Below are 20402 nucleotides of genomic sequence, written 5' to 3' on the forward strand. Positions count from 1 at the left end.
GGTTGTTGTAGTGTTGGGACAGAAAGAAACTGGCTCCCATCAACAGTCCTGTGACCTACAGCATGGTTAACATGGGACCAAACACCCTCCCACAACTATGTATATCAGAAGTCCACACCACACTGGGGGCTCTTAAATTCATGATCAATACATTGGGGTTTTTTAATAAAACTAATTACTTGGATTTAGGGATGTTTCTCAGAGAGATATAAAACACCATACAAATTTTTCACTGATCAGCAGACAAATTAGTTCAAGTTAATGAGATGCAAGTTGACACATAGTGCTGGACATGCAATGGCTGTGCAAACATTAAATTAGCTTTGTTGCATTTGTATGAGGTAGGTACACGTTATTAGGCTTATTTTAACAATGGGGAAATGAAGCAGCACAAAATGAAATTTTTAAAAAGCTGCTCTGTTTAATTTTGCTTCCACGGAAGTTCATGGAAAAATTGCCAGGGCCAGATTTGCATTTGCATGAGGTCCCTTTATACCCCTCTGGCAGGGCGAAAAGCCTAGTTTTAAAGATCCTGACCTTGCCAGGCAGTGTAATGAAGCCTTAGTGGAAATAAGAATTAGACCTCCATCAGCTTGAATGGGAATGGATTTACACAAGCGCTGTGTGCTTTTGAAAATCCTACCCACAATAGCTGGATTATTTGACACATATGACATAACAGGCTTGTGACAGAGACAGTATGACAATTAGTTTGTCTGCCATTAGCGAGCACTAGACCAAATCAGCCCCTCTGAATATGTTTCTTGCTTGGAAGAGGGCTCAGTCCCACAGAAAACTTTATTTTAGAGGATATTTTAAAAATAGAAATGGGTGCAAAACATTTCATCTGATAGTTCTGCTGATCATCCATTATTAACCTGCTGAAAAGTAAGTGCTGTCTGTGCTAAGCTACTTTAAGGGGAGAACAAGACAGATCTGCAATGGGTGTCCACTGTTAAACCAAGGTGATATTAACCAAGTTATTTCATTAACATGTGTGTAAAAGATGGACAAAGGCAGAAAGGCTGAAGGAATCTTGTAGAAATAAGACCCCAGAAAAGGATCCTGGCTAAGGAGATGGGCCTGGATGGAGGATTGAGGCTAGCTACCCTTGCTGGATGCAAACACGCTACATTCACTGTATATGGATACTTATTTCCACTAGCTTCCAGCATGATTCAGTCTGAGAGATGCCCTGGGTGTGAATATACATGTATGACTTAGGACTGAAATGCTGTTTCAAGAAAACCACCCAAGTTTGTTTAAAACTATCGGTTCAGTAAGTTGTTCCCTCCATCCTCCCCCTCCACCCCCAACCAGCGGTTACACTTTATCCATGTATGGAAGAGATTTCAGAGGTCTGAGTCATTAAAACCTACAGAGAATAAAAGAACTTGGCAAATATGAAAGCAAAGCATTTTAAATGGCTCTGAGACAGCCTGCTCTCCCTTGCTACTGAAGATGTGACAGATGAATTGCCATTTATGTGTAAGAGCTGACGATTTGAGGTTTTGGACAAGTCTACAAACTTAATCACACGCGGTGTGCCCCAAAAATGGTTCAAATACAAATTATCATGTCAAAAACTGTGGGAAACCTTTTGATCTTTTTAAAAAAAAAGAAAAGAAAAGAAACCAACATTTAAAGCAGTAGTCTTGCGTGTTATCTGCAGGCAAAGTTCCTGCCAAATATTCTCATCCCTGCCAAAAACTATGGTATTTTTGGATAGTTTCTTATTTACGACCCTTCAGCATGCATGAAACAGTGATGTTTTGCCATTTTTAGGAGTGGCTGATCACATGAGAAGCTCTAACACAATGTAAAGTTACAATCTCCTCTTACAGCACGTGACTTACTGGGGAGACCAGTACAGCAGTCTTCCTCTTCCCTGTAAGAAATGGACATTTCAGGAAAAAAAAAAGAAAACAAACAAACAAAAAAAAACCCCCAAAAAACAAACCACCCCACGACTTTGAGGAAAGATCCAGGATACAGGAAATGTTGTGTGGAAGCTTACACAATGATAAGACATTACCTGTAAGCATGTGGGATTTACCAGGGACAATACCCTGCTCCTGTTAATACTGTAAGATGCAAATAGAATTAATGGATATGTTTTTTGTCCCCCTCCGTATTTTTAGAATATATTTATCCACACACCTATCAGATTTGCCTTTATGAAAAACAGATTTTTCTGATGACACTCAACTTTCAAGCTTTTTAGGATGTTCCCATTCAGAGTGTTGGTAAGTAATCACAATTCAGTGTAAGTTTCCTCTCTGAAGATCATTCAGCAGGACTCAGATTCTCAAAGAGCTCATTGAGGAACTGGGATTTAGGAAATGTGAGCTTTATTCCCAGCCTTCTACCATCACTGCACTACAGAGCAGTGTCTCGTTTTCTCAATTAAAAAACCAGAAATAAACCTACCAGTCTCCTTTTTAAGCACTTAAAAAAAAATTGATCAATACTCTATAAAAGTTTTGCACTTTCATCACCATGTTAAGTACTCAGTCCGTCCACTCCAAAACAACCAGATTTTGACATTTTTTTGCTGTATGCTCTTGGAATATTCCAGCTAACATTTACACCAATTCAAACACAGCAGAATTTCTCAAGAGCAGAGACTTCACTTACTCCTGTGTCAATCCAGAATAACTGATTTCAAATGCAGTTACTCCAGGTCTCAGTTCTATTGCTGTAAATCCAAGTTATGGTCCTTATCATGGAATCTGATCCATGCCAGTACTCGCAGCCACACAGATCCCCAACTGAAAGAGTGCCTTCATCTGCCCAATCACAAAAAAATTTGGGATGAATAATGCAAAGAACAAGAGGTCCAAAGTGATTCCAAGTGCCATTTGATTTCTGATGCCATCATTAATGATTACTTTACTTCTATAAATCCCACCTTCCCTCTTACCCCAGCCATTCCCTGATCCACAACATGAATCAGTTGGGAAGAATGAGAATACTGAGTATATTGAAAGAAAAATCCACCTATACCTTTTAATTACTTCGTGGATAACATGATATGCATACTATCCACAAGAAAGTATATTCTTGTGGATAGTATTATAATTATTCACAGATAATTAGTACTCTATTCTTCATAAAATACATTAATTTCATATAACCTTTAAAGAATCACTCACACATCGTGCAGAAAATCATATATTTAAACAATACTCCCTACAAATCTTTTCACATTTTACCTAGTCTCTCTCACTCATTAATGAGGACCCAACTTTGCTGTTTACCCATTTTTCTTCAACTTTTTTTTTTACTCCAACATCAGAATCAGCATAGTTGAAAATTATTTTGTCACACAGAAGATATCAGCACACTGAGTGAGGATGAAGACTCCGAAGAGGTATCTGAGAGCAAGCTGCAAAACAGGTTAGCACAGATTTGAGTGCCAAAAGCTTCTCATAACCTGGCAAAATTATGACAGGTACACAAAAAAGAAATAGGCTTCAGAGTTTATTCTCTATGAAAAATTCAGTGGGTCTTAAGAGTCTTGGGAGCTCAGAACTACAACTGTGGGAATACAGAAACTAATGAAGTCGGGGGTGGATGGGGTTTCTTGTATGACAGGACACCCCTGAGTTATGCGCTCTTGGCCCTGGAGAATCTACCACATACAGAGCCAGCAGACTTTAATGGAATCTAAAAATAATTTAGAAAGTTACATTAAAACATATTCATGTGCTAAACATTACTGCAGCTTGCCTAGTAGGGGACATCAACACATAAATCTCTGCTTCCCTCCATTCAGATATTACCAGAACTTACATTCAAAAATAAGAGACAAAGCTCTCACTTCTGTGGATTAATTGGAGTAAAGTGAAGTAAAACAGACATGCTCTATGTGGTAGATGTAACTCCTAATAAAGCTTTCAGCAGATCTGTAATTCAGCATATGTCTTCTGTATGGATGCATACAGATGATGTAGTTACCTGAAATAATGTGTTTTCATATTTCAGTATTTTTGTTACAGCATTATCTAAAGGTCCAGTCAAATCCTAGCCCTAATGTGCTAGGTGTGTATAAGACTATAGTCCTTATCAGACTATTTCACAGCCAATACAGACAAATGAAGCATTATTACATTCACAGGTGGGGAAACTTAATGCAGACAGATCAAATAACATGCTAGAGATCACACAGAGTTTGTGCCACGGAGTTAGGTATTAAAACTTATTCCTCTCAGTGAGTGCCAGTTCACTGTAAAAGCTCATTTTCATTTGCCACAGGGCAGCCTGGACAAGGCTGCTCTGCCCACTTATGCCTGTGTCTAGTTACTTCTCTCCCTCCTGTTGGCCATGGACTATTGTTGTGCAAGGAAGTAAACTATCATATGATGGCCGCATAGAGAGGGTATTTTGTATAAGGGGAGACCCTTCAGTCACCTCAGAGGAGCCTTACAAGAGAAGTCTCTCCTGTAGAACAGGCAGGAAGCTCTCTACAAGGTGCTTTAAAAGCTATTAACCATGCTCTGGGTTCTGGGTCTTCCCCTAAATGACTGCCTCTATTGAACTGTCTGCCTCAGGAAGTTGTGGAATAACAAACATCGTAATTTAAACTTCAAGGAAATAATCTGGAAAAGCTTAACAGGAAACTGAGGCACGGTGTTCAGTAGTGTTTGGCCCCCTGAGCTCAGACCATTAACAGCCATCTCCAGTCACTGATGGGAGAACTGGGAAGGAACGCATGGGTGCTTAAGAAGGCCCTGCAGAGTGGCGCTACTCTTCACTTGGGAGCAGCAGCAGGTAGCCTTTTATCTGCAACAATATATAACATAGCTCCAGCCTTTCAGAATGAGCAGAAGTTACTAAGCAAGAAGATTAATACCTAAAAGAAACATTGAAGTCCATCATAAGAAAGAGACAGCTCTACTATCTTCAGCTATCACCCAAATCTACCTAAATCAAAAAGTGTTTTTTAAATGATCCTGGAGTTACTGTAACTTTTATCTGCTTAATTTAAGCCTGGTTTTCCCAACCAGAACAGACAGGCTCATAGTCTGGAGCTATGTCAGAATGAAACCCAAATTAGCTGCAGTTTTAATTTGTCAAACCAAAGCCTATAGAAGAACTTGGGTACCAGAGTTCTTCTATAGAACTGTGGGAATTCTGGTACTGAATTCCCACAGTTCTATAGAAGAACTCTGGTACCCAAGAGCAGTTGCTGGGCTGCCCTACACAACACAGGCTACCTGTGGCCATAGGAATGCCCAGAGTAGCCATATCCCGTTCTGGGGAAGCACAGGCTATTTGCTGCCATGCAAATCTCAGGTGAGGTGAATATTGCAAGGACAGATGCAGATGATTACTGGAGTAGAATAAAATTGGAAAATGAGAGTGAAGATCCAGCCCAGATATCAACCACAATGCTTGTCAAAGTCCAAGCATCTGCATACTCACAGAGACTGGAACTTTTAAAATGAAAGGAATTCTCCCATATTTATACCAGCATAACCAAGGAAGACCTAACCCTAGGTCTCATTTAAAATGTTTTAACTGTGCTACTAAATATTGAGTCAAATCATCAAGTTTGAGTCTGGCCCTAAATGGTTCCAGCTGCAGCAGAGAAATCTAGAATGAAACCCAAACTTTAAGTTTCTAAGGCTTAATGTCAGCCTTGATTTTCTGTCAAATTAAGACAATAATATCAGCCCCAAATTAAGTTATTCAGAAGGCTTGGAGTTGAGCCCATCTTACTCCCAGTTTTAGTAAAAAATTTCTCAACTTGAATTTGCAGTTAGACATATGGCATCCCTTTTACTTTTGTTTCAGGATGTTCATTTGGGGAAATTTAACAGGCAAGAGATGCCTATCTGAGAATGGAATCAATCAGGAATGTAGTTACAACAGAAAGAATTTCAGCAGACCATAAAAGAGAAAGAGAGGAAAAAAGAAAACCCTGCCCCAAAAACAGTCCAGCAAAATGCAACTGTAGTGAGTTTGGGCTGCTTCCCAGTATTCCAGAGGGAATTCTGCTATTTGCTGAGTTTAGTGAATGCAACCTAATGCCGAAGGAAAACCAGGGGGGGGAAAAAAAAAAAAGCCGCTGCTTTCACCATTTTCTCAGTTCTGCTTCATATGAGAAAGCATACAAAAGACAGAGAAATTATTGTATTACTGTAAAAGCAGACAGAAACTTGCAAAGCAGATGTTCTCAGCACACATAAGAGGGACTGATTAGACACTGAATAAACTATACAACCAGGATTAAAAAAAAGTCACTTAGCAGGCAGAGATAAATCAAGAAACAGGGGACTCAAAAAGTAGTTTGGAAACAACATCTGTAGTGATAAGTAAGTCTCATTTTGTTACACAGTAAAAGGGAATCAATACTTTCCACTACATATCATACACAACACTATTTGAGTCACTTTCCTCCAAGAATCTCAGTATGCAACTTTAGGGAATTCATAAATCATTCAGAAGAGATATAAACAGTTAACAGGAAATGTAAAGTGAAGTAATTCAAACAGAATCTACCTCCAAAACCAACAGATACTCCACAAGTTATTTATAGCAGAAAATTTAGAAGAGATTGGAAAGGTCTCAAATCTTCCAAGGTTTTAAATACTTACTTCTTGCAGCCAAAATCACATCAGTTGAAGATCCAGGAAAAATTTTAAAAAGCTTGCATTAAGGAGCCTAACCAGCTGAGAACATGATGTAGCCTTTCCTTTGGACTGTCCAGCCATAGGCATTTACTCATTCAACAGAAGCACAGAGCGTGATACTGTAGTGCAGCTTTTTACATAGGGATGCCAAGGAGGGGGGAGGGAGGGGAAAGCCCTTCCCTAAAGGTATTAGTTCAGCCCACTCATTAAAATACAGAGTGGAAACAGCCGTAGAAAGGAATAGGACGTGCAGGCAGTTTTTTATTAAGTTTCTTAGGTGTAAAATGGCTTTGTTCTGGAATCTCAGTAAGAAAAACAATTTTTCTCCTGAATTTATTTCTTCTGCGTTGCTCTTAAAGAAGAATGAAATTGCTTCTAACTCAGCTCAGAAATAAGTATAACATAGTGGATAGTCAGCTCTCCGTTTTCATAATCATTATATCTCACTAGGGGAAAACAGATCCCTAAAAGATCCTCCCTCTCCTCCCTGCAATGACTAGTATGAGTACCTGTGTGCTTTATAATGCTTCAATCTACATGTAATGTAATACTCAATTTATCTCAAATGATTGCCCACCAAGAAGTCCCAAGCAAACAACAAATACTAGCTCATGAATAGCAACATTTAGATGATAGCATGACTCTCTTAGATTATCACCTCAAGGCTAAAACTAGATAAGGAGCAGAGGAGGGTGGTAAGAACAATGAAAGCTCAACTGTTTCTTGACATGGAGACACTGAACAAATGAGGATTCTTCAGTCTGAGAAAGTGTCAGCAGCGGGGAGATGAGAGAGCTCTTTAAATCTTGAAGGGCACCAAAAATGCTAATCTGGGAATGGTGGCTCATTCCTTCTGGGAACACAAGAACTAAGGGGCACTGAAAAAAATCTTTAGGCAGAAGTTTCATAACAAACAAAAGGAAGTACTTTTTCACATCATACATAATTGGATTGCAGAGCTCATTGCCCCAGGATCTTGTGGAGGTCCACTGTGTAAGCAAGCTCAAAAAATGAAATTCAGAAAAATTAAAGAATGATCTTAAGCTAAAACTCTTAGCTTGGAAATCTATTAACCACAAGTTACTAGAAGGTACAGACATCTCAGGTGAAGTAGCAATTTGCATTTGCCCTCTACATTAACCCTTCCCGTAGACCTGTGACACTAGCCACTGCCAGAGCAGCAGACTGCATTAGAAGGATCTTTGCAGCACAACTGTGCCTGTTCTTATACTCCCATTTACCTAATTTTCACAACATTCCTTAATGAGAAATTGTCTGTATTATTAGGTCCATTACACAGATGAGGAATTAACTATGTACCTTAAGTCCCAAAGCATCACAGCTCTTTGGAAATTTTGACTAGTAACCACAATTCAACAGTTAGGTACTACCCTTAAAAGTCATCCTGAAGTGACTTCATAATTCTCAAGGACAGCACCTGAGGTAGTCTGCCTTTCAAATTCCTGCACCTGTGACTCTTCTCTGTTCACTCCAGTATAACTACTCCAGTATAACTACTTTCATGAGCAAAATTATTCACCAACAGGAGATTTTCCATAACAGATTTCAGCAGCTATTACTCCTATTTTCTGCACTCTCTCTCTCTCTCTCTTTGCTTACAGTCACAAAAACTAATGCATTCTGACAGTGAAATCCTATTGTAGCAAAGCTATTTTAAATACATACATGTCTTTTATATATTGTCAAATAGCATTTTTCAATGTAAGGCAAGCAGACAATCACTGGGTAATGGCTGTTCTTATAGCAGCAACTAGCAAATAGTTTGTGCAAAGTTGTGGGGTTTTTTTGGTTTTTTTTCCCAATAAGAGACATACTTTAAAAATACCCTTGTAGTGGCCAAGCATGCACTGTGTGGCAAAAGGCGTAACTGCCCGCTGGCCCTGCTGCTTCAACAGCTGGTCTTAATTAATATTGAGAAACAAGATACTTTTATGCAAAATAAGCTAATTGACTTGAGATCCTTTTCATATCGGGTCTGAGAAAAGCAGCCACAAACTCTGCTTCCCTTCTCTGCTCCTAATTTTAAACAGGGGCTTCATAGCTGTTTGTCTTGCTTTGTGTGTTTAATGTTTCCTGGAGGCCAGCAAAGGCATGCAAAATATTTTAGTTCAGGGCCTCTATATGGTTGTAATAGGAAATAGATGTCTCCCCTAAAGAGATGGGTTAGTATAGAAATAGAGATTATCTGAATGACATTAGAGTCTTAAGTGTTTATTTCAAAGGGAAGGAAAGGACAGATAAATATTTACTGCTTTCCGTCCACATCGTAGAATACAGATGCTGCCTATTTTTGGTTACTTCTTGTCTAAGTAATCCAGGTTAAGGTCTGGTACTGTTTTCTTTGTCAGAATTTTTCTTCATATTAAAAAGGAAGTTCTGATGCCATCTTTGCCAGATAGTTCCTTTAAGCTGCAGAAGAGCCTCACAAAGAGAAAGCTGGTTTCTAAATCCTGGGCTGGTCAAGATTCCATGCTTGTACAAGAAGTGTGGTCACCAGAAACTAGCAAATCACAGACTTTTTGGTCTACCTGAGAAAATGCATGTTTCCTGTGCAAGGCTTCACACCTACATTGAAATAGCCTTTTGGAAAATTCCAAGTGTTTCAGTGCTAACAGGTTGAGAAATGGTGAAAAGATAGATGTAAACAAGGCTTCGCTTCTTACTGCTGTCCCCTCTCTCACTTCATCCAACGTAAAGAGTACATACCATCCCCTCCCCAGCAGGGCAGGGGATGATAGAACAAGAACAGATGTTCTCTTTCCTCCTGCACAGGCCCTAATCAGTAATATTCAGGTCCTAATCTTTGACCCATTCATGGCAGCAAACTGTGATCCTGAGTCTCCTTCACCACTGTTTCTGAGAGGTCCGTTCCTTCTCTCTTTCACTTTACTGTGTACCTACTGCTACAGAACCAGCAGAATTAAAAATAACTTTGGGACAATTTGCCTTTCCTAGATGCAGTCTTACCTGTCCTTCTTCAAGGCTTGACTAGAACTGATGAGATCTCTCCTCCTCACCTCTTCTTTCCCTCTTTTAATTAAATGTTGCATGGTAAATCAAGAGGAATCAAGGGCGGCTTAGAGGAAATCTCATTATCATCACTTACTTGCAACTACACCTCTTATGTCAGAAGACATTAAGGAATTTAGTGATGGAGTAACTCATGTAGGTGCAACCGGTGGAATGCTGGTTATCAAAACAACAGCCAAAATACCATCAGATACTCTGTTCGGTAGATTAATGAGAGAGCAATACATTGATGGGACATGTTCTGGGATCCTTCAGTGTCCACAGGCATTCCTCTTTGTACAGCAACTCCATTAAAATCTCCTAAAATAAGCAGACTTGTGACAACTCAACAACTGGATAGGAAGTCCCTTAGGTTACAGAGGGAGATGGTGGTTCAATAAATGATATTTTCCTCTGAACAAGTGCCTTAGCACAAAGCCTTCAAACACAAGTGTTTTTACAGATAAGGAAAGTCACTATAATGGTCTGAAGGTGCAACCAGGTAGCCTTCAGCAGGCCCAGCTAATGAGAGTTACACCTGCATTATGAGCTGAAACAGAGTAACAATTTATTGCAGCAACTGCAATCCAACAAGATTTTCTGTGCAGTTCCTCAGAGTTTTCATCTTGTCTCATTTAATTTTTTTTTTTTTTTTAAGTAATAAATCAGGTTTAGGATATCAGTGAGTTTCTCCCAATTCTGTTTTCTCCTTACCCTCTTTCCCATTGAATGGAGCAAAGAGATGAAAAGGAAAGGAGAGTAAAGGTATTTTGGTTAGGGAAGGAGAAACAGAATGGATGGGAGAACAATTTTTCAAGGAAAAGAAGGGATTTCAAAGCTAAAAAGTGAAAAACTTCTTGTCCCATTCTGAAAACATAATGCAGTTAATCCTGCCATTTAAACTTAAGATATTCTTTTGCCATTTAAACTTAAGATATTCTGTTGCCCCCTTTTTTTTTTTTTAACAGTTTTTATCAGCAATTGTTTCTTTCTGGAAACATTCATAATTATTTCAAATTAAATATTGAGTTGCAATATAAATGGACTGGATGGCTAAATGTATCAAAACAACAAACTTTTGGCTTTTGTTTCTGGAATGGCATGCACTGTATTACTAGTGATGCTATTATCTTTGGAAAAGTCCCAGTGATTTTATTAATACCCAGATTATTAATTTTGGCTTTAGACCATTGTTTCTATGACATAATCATGGGGTTCATGGGATATTTTAATATCCATCCTGAGCACAGAAGGCTCAAATTTATCAGGATCCATTCAAAAAATGCACATGCTTTATAGAACCAAACTGAGATTGACCTAACTCAGAAATCCGGCAGGGTGAGGCAACATGATCAAGCATCAGAGATGCTCAGCAGAACCTTGACAGTCTCAATCTGTTCTTGGGATTGTGAAGCCTCTCCCTTTCAGCTAACTTCCCCACCCTGAAAGCACTCTGCGTTGGGAATGGCTTTTCTCAACAGGGAAGTGAAACTTTCTTTCAATGTGGTTCATGGAAAGTTTTGTTGGTTTTCTTTCTCCAGCCCATCTAGGCTGGAAGAAAATATTAGTCCAACCAAAACCCAGTATAATAACTCTGCCCATTTGTGGACAGTTCTTTTCAACTTGCAAGGAAGCAATCCCACAACTGCAATTTCTTGTGGCTCATTATGGGAATGGTGGTGTAGCACAACCACAGAAAGAGTTGTACAGGAATGGTTTGAGCATAGTTATTGTAGAGCACTTTGAGATGCCTTCATCCAAAAAGAGGTTTTATGAAAACAGGGATTAGATCAATTCTAGGGCAATTGTGGTCTCTAAGTACGGGAAAGAGTTCCCATAAATTCAAAGGGTAATAGAAACAATTGGATACATAGGATGAATTTTCTTCCAATTTGTCTTTAGTGGTACATCACGGGATACATAAATTGAGCCATGGAGTATAAACAGTACAACCCCCAGGCATAATAACTGAATTTATTTCTGATCCAAAGTCTGCTATCAGTAACATGAATTCTATTATTGCTTTCAGTGGGCTTTGGATGAGTCTCCCATGAGCAATGTGAAAAAGATAGGAACTCAGACAACTAGAGAAACAAGGACAGTAATTTCAGCAATGCAAGGGGAAAAAAACTTACTTTCCAGAAAAAAGGACCTGGGAGATGCCACAGTTGATCAGATCACTGATTTACTTAATCCAAAAGCCTTTATCAGTACCAGAAGCCTCAGGGTGTCATACAAGAAACCAAGCAGCAATTCTGGGAAAGCTACAGCTGGGCATCTCTCCTATTTGAGAAGATACATAGCAGCTTCCCCAGGTCAGTGAGGCACCATTTTGTCTTTGCTGGGTGAATTTTTAGCTGGATCAGTTCCCAATTTACCTGTCCCACCAACACTAGAGATAACACAAGGTAAGGGTGAAGTTGGAGTAGGGGTAGAGTGGGGCATATTATTTCAGTGGCAGCCAGGACTTGGATCAGTTTACACCAGCCATGAAACCACAGCTCCACAGAAGAACTTAAAGTGAAATCTTTTACAGTTCAGTGCAACAAAGTAAAAGCCAAGAGAACAAGTCAGGTTCAGGTAAACCAGATACTTAGGAACAAGTATGATCATCTGTACTTCCAGAGCAATGCACCTGGCACCTCTGAAGACCTAGAACCAAACATCTGAATGTACTCTTAAGTGCTCTGCTCTAGGTCACCTAAAGAACCTGTGGCACAGTAAAAAGTAAAGTCTGAAAGCCCTAACCTAGCACCTTCCCTCTTTGGCTGGCTTAATGTTCTCCAGACAGCTCATTTCCCTCCTGATTACAGAGTGGTATGTCCCCTCCATGAAGGACACACCATTTCTGATAAATCATTCTGCATGTTTACCACCTACCCTGCTTTCAGCACAAGTCCAAAGCGCCCTGTTCCTTTCCCTGAGCTGGGTCTAGGTTAAAGGCAGTGTACTATTCACAGACACTTCAAATTTTCACTTTCAGTCTAGACTAGAGAGGTGTCTCAGCCAAAATGTTACAGTCTGGGTCTTTGCTCTGCCTCTTTCTTGGATTTGCCTGAAGCCTTATCACTGGCTCGGCCTCCTCTTCTCTCCTGTTTCTCACTGCAGCCCTGGTGGTCCCCTGCATGCAGCACAACTGCTTCTCTTTCCCTCTTGCTGAAGCTTATTTCTAAAACGCCTCCTTGGAGCAGATGTCCCCCATGTGTTTCACCCTTTATTTTCTCCCCACACACACACTTGTTCCAATGCAAGTAACAATTTATCTCCTTGATCTTTCAGATCCACTCCTAAAATAGTGCAAGCATCCCTTAATCAACCTGCCCAGCTTGGTTCTGAGGGCAGGCAAAAACCAGCAGTCTCTGCCTCTTCCCCTGTCATAATACATGGGGAGGAGAAAAAAAGAAGGTTTAACCTTGGCACAGGCTTTGGTTCCCATTTCACCTTCAGACTATCAACTTTGGCTTTGGCATTTTTTATTTTTCTTCCAGGGATGAAATTTTATTTCTTGGAAATATTTAGCGAAGCAGGATTAGTATCTGCATCATTTGCCACTTTCCCTTCTACCTCACCCCCCTGTTTTCTAGCTGCCACTAAAGTCTCATTTACAGATACAAATCTTAAGTTTATAGATACTTCACAGGTCCCATCCCCCTTCTCTGTGACATTTCCCTCTCTCCAGCTGTCTTTCCTTGGCACCAGTGCCTGCAGTGGCACTAGACTTTTATACAAATTACCTTTGCTCTGCTTCATGTTTCCAAAATTGGTTTCAATATCACGCCAATTCAAGCCAGTTTCACAAGCTTATGTTAACTGTAGATCAAACCTAAAAGGAACACACTCCAGCTGGACTGGTACTGTAACCCCAATTTTAGGGCAGTACAACTTCTGCTCACTCATATGTAGAGATAGGTTTTGTGGGGAGAGGGATGGGTGCAGCACTTCCATCCCCTCCCATGCAATATTATGTCTCTCTGAGCAGGACTACTCACTTTAGGCCAAGTCCTGAATGCTGTCATCGGTCTACAAAAGGAGCACGTAACCACACTCCGTAGGCTGGTCAGCCAGCCCTGCCCCAAGGAGAGGGTGAGCATCAGACTATGAAGTGCTAGCAGCTGCCAATAGATCAGATCAGCAGAAGAACCCAAGCACCAAGAAACCTGAAACTAGAAACTAAAGTCATGCAGATTTTGTCCAAACCAGGGTCAAAGCCCTCTGGATGGAGGCTTACACAGAAACAGTCCACAAAAGTACTTGTCAACAGGGTCTTCATTCTTTAAAGTCCCCACCCTGATCTCAGTCCCAAGCAGGGAGTACCCAGTAGCTGTGCTGTTTCTCTGTGTCCCACAGCCGTGGCAGTTGTCATGCTGCAGAACTGCTCACAAATGGACTTGAGCTGGCAGAGTCGGCAGGCAGGACAGAGGGCACGACCAGCCCCCTCGCTTCACTGGCAATTGTGTTGGAGAACAAAGCTGGTGACAGGACATCCCTTTCCTGACAGCATTACTCCTGAATTTGCTGTCTCTGTGCAAGCAGCACTCCAGCGTGTGATTTCCCACATTCTGTGAGCACTCCGATAAAAATTGCTGCATTCAGCCAAATGTTTAGCAACTCCTCTGATATCTGTATATTAAAAATGAGCGTGGGGGTGAGGGAAAGCAAAGAGAAGTGTAATGGTCTGAGAACGTTAAGTGCAGTGCTGGGCAAAGAAAAATTTTCCTTTTGAAATGCCACATGCAGATTTGTTGCAGGGACAAAATGGGCATGTAGGCACTGAAAAGCCTTAGACAAAGACCTTCGTTTCATTTCCAGCCTTACCCAGAGTCTCTCTCCAGGACCTGAGCTGAGTCACTTCACCTTCCGGTGTTTCAAAAACATGTATCAAGGTTGTATACTCAGAGTGGCAATTGTCTTTCGCTATACTTGCACTGTGCCCAGATCTCAGATGAAATCTCAGGGCACCACAAACAAAATCGGCAGAAACCAACATAATTTTGTAGCACTACCATGAAATTATTTTTCCGAACTACTAAGAACTTGCACTCACTAGTTTTAACAGGCTAAAAGCTTCTCAGCAATATGGACAAGATTGAATGTGTCTGAATAATGTCAATACTGCTGTGGAGCTCTGCTGTTCCCAGTACTGCCAACAGACAGCAAGGAGGAAAAGCAGCAACTGATGCTGCTGGAAGGTGCCACTCCTTTCTCAACATCAACTACCTCTCTGTTTCATGTACTCTTTCTATCACACAGTTTTGGTTTCCCAGACCAGAGAGGACCTGGCTTTCTTTTTTCTTCCTTTTTTTTTTTTTTTTTTTTTAAAGAGCAATCTAGTCCTCTAGACAGCTTTGCTTAGGGCCAGCCCTAGATAATAATATCATTATTTCTCTCCTCCTATACAGTCCAGTAGCCTTACAGATTTACTGAGATTCCATTTGGCTGGAAGCTCATTATGCAGTGTTTCCTGCAGCTCCCCATATAGGACAGATTCCAGGCAACAAATAAAAACATCTGTACCACCCTTTGTTTTTTAATTCCTTGATATTGCTGTAAAAAAAAGAAAGGGGAAAACTGCAAGAAGCCTCAAGAATTCAGTATTAACTGAATTCTAGTGGTAGAGAAAAGAAATCCAGTTCTGGAAGCACCAGACCAATAAAAGAAGCTTCCCAGGTGGAGCACGGGGTGGGGGGGGAAGTGCAGACCTCCAAACCAATAGGTAATGAAGGAACACTTGCATTTTGATCAGGGCAGACCAAAGAAACTATACGTACTGCTTTTCAAGACAGAGACTTTCGCAAATTTTATTCCATTCTGCTGGTATGCAGTGAATGTTGGTAGAAAGCCACCCAAAGTGTCCTATCCTCAAAATCTGCAAGATGCTTTCAATCAGATCTGGATACTGAAGCCATCTCTGCTTGAATGTTAAAAAGTGGCAAGAGAGAATTCTCCTATCCATTCCTGCCCATTTCATGTTCAAGCTTATCTCATAGCTAACAACTTCTTTTCCATTCTTTACTACCTCCTAAACTTGTTATATTGCTTCAATTCCTATTTTCACTCTTTTTACATCTTCTGAGTTTTTAGTTCCTAGACCTGCAAATCCCATTCTCAGAAATCACTTTTCCTTCAAACATTTCTCACCATCCCTCCTACAAGCAGCTCTGCTGTATGTCATAATCTAGGCATGATTTAGACTGGAGGCTCTACAGTGCAAAGAACAGGTCTTATTTATGTTTATGAATCCTTGTCTAACTTTATGGTGCTGTATAAATGTTTAATAGGTAATAATGCATTTGCTGGAACAAGCTGTGCACTAATACCCAGTGAGACTGTTTGGATACAATCCTTGCTGACTGTCAGAAGTTTCTGGAATTAAAAAAAAATGCAGCTGTTTGGTGACACTGCAGTTTCAAAGCTAAAGGATGCAACGGTTGAAGTGGTCTAACAAAACATCGTAGCACTGGAAATGGCCCTATCTACTCTTTCCATGTTTGAATCAGGATAGAGTTTGGGAGCTCAGCACTATGGATGTGAGGCTATGCTCAGCTACAACCACTCTGCCTTTATGTTATCTCCCTCCAGACCCCCACGTTAACGTAATTTTAAACAAATATTTCAAATCTCTGCTTTCTCTTTAATATTGGCTGAAGAGACAGGAGTGGTCCTGTACATTTTTCACACCACTCTTGGCATGATTTTTCTCTGGGTTTGACTGTATCGTGTCCTGTGTTAGAATTAATTGTGAAAGAGAAACCCCAGTGGCAGACTGGATGCATAGTTTTTATTTCAGTGACCAAAAAGGAGCTGGGTGATTCATCACTGACACCACACAAGCAGTGAATGCTCAAACAAACAGGGAATGTATGATGTCTTGGTCTTGGAGCCAATGAATAAAATATGGTGATGCTAATGGAACAAACCCAATGGGGCAGCAGGAGTGTCAGGCCTTCATGTCATCTAGCCTCAGGTTAGCACCTACGGAGACAAACCAACCACATCAGAAATGTCTACAACTTGTACAAACAGAAATCTTTGGGGTTTGTTCTCTCTCTGTCAGGTTGCTCCTAATGGTGAAGCTGGTGATGACAAGTCTTACCCCATAATCTCAACAATCTGCACTGTTGACATGAAATCCAGGGATATAAAGAATCACTGTTGTGGCATGCTCATAGGGGCTCTGAGACAAGGAGTGCTGGATGGCGCCCATCCAGCCATCTACCTCCAAAAACTGCATCCTAGGGTCAGGATGTCTTTCCTATTCATTTTAATACAGTTTTGTTAACAGCACTCTTGATATTTTAGCCTTGAAAGAGATTTGACTAAATGATGAATTGGGAAAGTTTTCACAATTATCAGTGTGCATTAAAAAGAAAAGGAGCTATATCCGATGGAAGCAAGTCTAAAATTATGCAAAAGACAACTCTACTAGGAAAAATTCCTGTAACAGTGAAATCTATTGGACTTTATACAGTTTCTTCAGTGGCATAAAAAAATATTCCACCACTTCAGTCACTTAAAAGTAGATTGGACCAAGCAGTACAAAAATTTGTTGCAGGGAACACAGCTATATCAGCACAGCAGTAAAACAGATTAACTAATAACCCTCTTTTCTCTCATTTTTCAGGATCACGTATGATAAGATTTCAGTACTAGTCAAAATGTATTTACCTGCAACCAACACAATTTTCAGAGTGTGGATTTGGTATAAATGAGTATCTCTCTGGGAGGAAAGGTGTGCACCATTTATCAAGTGAGCAGTATTACAGATCCGAAAAGGGGGGGGGGGGGGGGGGGGGGGCAAGGAGGGGCAAAGCTACTTAGTGGAACGAGTTAGGAACAAAGACTTTCAGAAAGACCAGAAAAGAAACACTTTAGAAAATCTGCCCTCATATGACTGGAAGCTGAACCCTTTACAGAAATTCCCACTCAGTTGCAAGTGTTCAGCTCTTGAGGAAAAAAAAACCCACCAAAACCTGGCTGCAGCTCTCTACCTATTGTAACTGGTGTCAAGAACACTTCCCTGAAGCTATAATCATTTTCATGAACTTTTCAGCTCATCAAATATCAGAGCTCACATGTGAGAGGATTTTCACATGAAAGCCGTGTTCCACAAGGCCAAACTACTTAGTAGAGTCAAACTAAAATGGGGAGGGGACCTTTAAACAGGCTAAGTTAAAACCACACTCTTATTCTACCTGATCAGAGGCCAGCAAAAAAACCACACAAACACTTTTAACCAGAAGAATGTAAACGTCTTGGTGAAGTCCTCATTGTTTGAGCAACATTATTTTCAAATTAAAACAACTGTTGTATTACCAGCTGGACAAGTGGCACAATGCCTTCATGCTTAATGCAAACTAATTTGAAGCAAACAGGAGAAGATGGGGATCCATTCATTGTTTTATTTTGCCTCTAAAGAACAAGGTTTCAAGTACCCAAACATCAAAAGAATAGTTAACTGAGCAACTAATCTTACATGACCAATTCAGAGCTCACAGCTTGTAGGAACTGCAAACCTGTTGCTGAGAGTATGCCCCCCTCCCCACATGCACTGGTTTTCTCAAAGAATCCAGACCTTATTCAAAAAAATGTATTTCTGTAGAAACCATAAAACTTCTTTCATAGCCATTCTGCTTTGTCTCTAGTTCCTTTAAAATGTAACAAGCTCTGACTCAGATATAATTAGAATAATTTGCATTCATTCTAGTACTGAACAGATTTATGATACCTTGTATATTCACAGAAGAGTCACATCTTCAAAAGGTTTCAAGGATGAACTGCTGAGCCTCAGGGACTAAAAAGCCCTTTAAGATTGGGGTCAAGCTAGGCATTTAGATTCAAAAATAATAAATAAATCCATTTGGAGACAAAGGCCTATTGTATACCACTCTTCCAGGAAAACCCATGGGCGGCTGAGAATGACTTGGGAAAACTCTGCATAAAATAATTCTGAATCATTCTCAGTTCTTTCTTCCACACTGAAAAGAGGGGTCTATGGAGGCAGAAAAGCATTGGCGAGTTCACACAGGGTCAGGGAATATCTGGCTTTCCAAATGCAGAGCTAGAAAATGTTCATGGTTCTTGGGACACTGAAAGAGAGAACCAGCACCTTCCCTGCCCATGGCTCATTGAGAACCTGGGGCACCATTCACTCCAACTACAAGGAGGGGGTATGCATGTTTAGAAGGTACAGTGGGGAGTACAAATTGTAGTAGTCAAAGCTGAAGTGGTGTGATGGTTCAAAGGAATTAGTTCCTGCACTCTGCTCAAAAGGAAGAAAAAACAAGAAACAAACAAACCAAAAAAATCAGTCCCACTGTTTCTCATCATACATTGCTATCTCTACTACCAGGCAGACACTGTCAAGCTGACATGTAGAGTTCATTAGAAAGCACAGACTTTTTACTCAGGAATTTTGCAGCGTCCTATAGAATTATATAGAAATTAATCACTAGACTACATAGGACAAGGGGTAATGGTTTTAAACTAAAAGTGGGTAGATTTAGACTAGATATGAGGAAGAAATACTTTATGATGAGGGTGGTGAAACACTGGAACAGGTTGCCCAGACAGGCGGTAGATGCCCCATCCCTGGAGACATTCAAGGTCAGGTTGGACGAGGCTCTGAGCAACCTGATCTAGTTGAAGATGTCCCTGCTCATTGCAGCGGGGGTTGGACTAGATGACCTTTAAAGCCCCCTTCCAACCCAAACTATTCTATGATTCTACAGTTCTTTGCATTAGTTCAGACAAACCATAGAAATATCATACTATATTATGGGCTTTTACAGACATGTTTATAGAAAAACACTATTATTTATTCTTAACTCTGCAATCATATGCTAACAATTATTGCCACAAAAGCTATTTCAGTTCTTCCAAGTTATACAACAAACTAGACGGCAGGGACAGCTTTGAACATTTGAACATCAGGTTCTTATTTGCTATGTTATCCTATTTTTAGGTCAAAATTTTACACATCTGCTGAAAGTCAGGCACATCAGGCAACATCAGGCAATTCTCCTGGTAAAACTGCTTCAGGTACCAAGCTGCTGAGGAGGAGCAGTACAACCCTGATTCAGTGCTTCATTAGAAAACAAGACCTTCTCACAGACAGCTAGGAAGACTCACAGACTCAGCAAGGGAAGGACACAGTGCTTCCATTTTGCCACGTTATTTGCCCAGGAGTGATAACTGAATTAGGGTATAACCTTGGGGAATCATATTAACTAACAGACACTGGCCATGATTTTGAAGTCAGTGTAGACCTGCTAGTAAATAGCTCTGTTCTTGTTCTGGAGCCTCTGAAACCAAGTGTTTATCCATTACCAGGCAGCCCAACCTTGAACATCACTTGGAACAGTCAGTACAAGCAGGATGGCCACTGTTGTATGCATTAACCTGAATTCTCATGCTTAGTTCTGATTCAATGCAACTTTCTGGGGAAGACCTTTGTATTATGTTTAAAATATTGCATTAAAAAATCAAGGAAGTAGTCGTCTTCTGCCAATAGCTTTGGCAGAAACTTACTTTTCTGAAAGTTTCCTTACTACATTTGAGATGAATACTGTGGAGAGTAACAGTGCATAAGTACATACCTTTGGCAGAGCTTGGAGAAAGAGAAGCCAAAGCTCTACAGGTATGTTCTGGACTCCTCCTGGAAAAGAAAAAAAAAGTGTTATAGAATACAATAATCTAATGCAGCTGTTAGAAAAAATGAACTATAAAATGTTCTCT

The 20402-nt window shown here is 40.3% G+C and overlaps 1 protein-coding gene across 5 annotated transcripts in view; it reads right to left on the bottom strand.

The window, feature by feature from the left end:
* SORBS1 (sorbin and SH3 domain containing 1) overlaps positions 1–20402 on the bottom strand; it is a 176765-nt gene that overhangs the window by 111465 nt on the left and 44898 nt on the right. For 3 of the 5 annotated variants that reach the window (XM_075505037.1, XM_075505036.1, XM_075505044.1), the window contains exon 2: positions 20264–20322. The gene's annotated coding sequence lies outside the window, so the exon portion shown is untranslated. Of the gene's footprint in view, positions 1–6602; positions 6776–20263; positions 20323–20402 lie in introns of those variants that run through there. The other 2 variants (XM_075505043.1, XM_075505035.1) reach the window with 1 other exon arrangement.

Source organism: Mycteria americana, chromosome 6 (assembly GCF_035582795.1).
Source record: "Mycteria americana isolate JAX WOST 10 ecotype Jacksonville Zoo and Gardens chromosome 6, USCA_MyAme_1.0, whole genome shotgun sequence".
Taxonomy (NCBI): Eukaryota; Metazoa; Chordata; class Aves; order Ciconiiformes; family Ciconiidae; genus Mycteria; species Mycteria americana.